Here is a 781-nt window from a genome sequence, read left to right as displayed (position 1 = left end):
CGTCTAAGACATTTAGACGGTCGTCACAAACGACAAACCCCGTTGGTGATAACCTCTCTTTTCTATCTTATGTGGCTTGTTTTTTCCATATGAAAGTGATTAGGGCCTTTCTCCCATGGTGCACTGAGGTTGTTCTCCAGTATCGACAAACAACAGTGAGCTACTGCTCTGATGCTGTTCTCTGTCTCCGTAGCGACGACGCAGCCATGCCTCTCCGGCCAACGGGACTCACCGGAACCGGGCTGAAGGTAACGTGGAACGCTTCACATCGGTCCTTCTGCTAACAGTTACTAGCCCTGCTGTTAACCAATCCCCCTTTCACATGACCTCAGTCTGACCTCTAACCCCTGACCCCCCCCCCCCCCCCCAGGGTTAACCGAGGACCCCCAGTGTGGCCTGTCCTCCCCACCTCCCCTCTCCCCTCTGGACTCCCCCCCTCAGCATGGTTGACCTCAGTCTGGACACTACCGGAGATCTCACAGTAGAGGACGTCAGGGACTTCATCACGTAAGATATACATTAACGTGTTTACGTCATTTAACAGACGTTCTCATCCAGAGACTTAGTTACATTATTAACGTGTTACGTCATTTAACAGACGTTCTCATCCAGAGACTTAGTTACATTATTAACGTATTATACGTCATTTAACAGACGTTCTCATCCAGAGAGACATTAACGTGTTACGTCATTTAACAGACGTTCTGATCCAGAGACTTAGTTACATTATTAACGTGTTACGGTCATTTAACAGACATTCTTATCCAGAGAGACTTAGTTA

General features: G+C 47.9%; 1 long non-coding RNA gene across 1 annotated transcript in view; it reads left to right on the top strand.

The window, feature by feature from the left end:
• The first annotated feature begins 216 nt into the window (after positions 1 to 216).
• Positions 217 to 781, top strand: part of LOC115191295 (uncharacterized) — a 3536-nt gene continuing 2971 nt past the window's right edge. Inside the window, exons 1-2 of the long non-coding RNA XR_003877629.1 lie at positions 217 to 248; positions 371 to 507. This is a non-coding gene — a long non-coding RNA (uncharacterized LOC115191295). The remainder of the gene's footprint in view (positions 249 to 370; positions 508 to 781) is intronic.

The sequence above is a fragment of the Salmo trutta genome, unplaced genomic scaffold, assembly GCF_901001165.1.
Source record: "Salmo trutta unplaced genomic scaffold, fSalTru1.1, whole genome shotgun sequence".
Classification (NCBI taxonomy): Eukaryota; Metazoa; Chordata; class Actinopteri; order Salmoniformes; family Salmonidae; genus Salmo; species Salmo trutta.
Note: the sequence above shows the minus strand (reverse complement) of the source record. Positions and strands in the feature narration are given on the sequence as shown.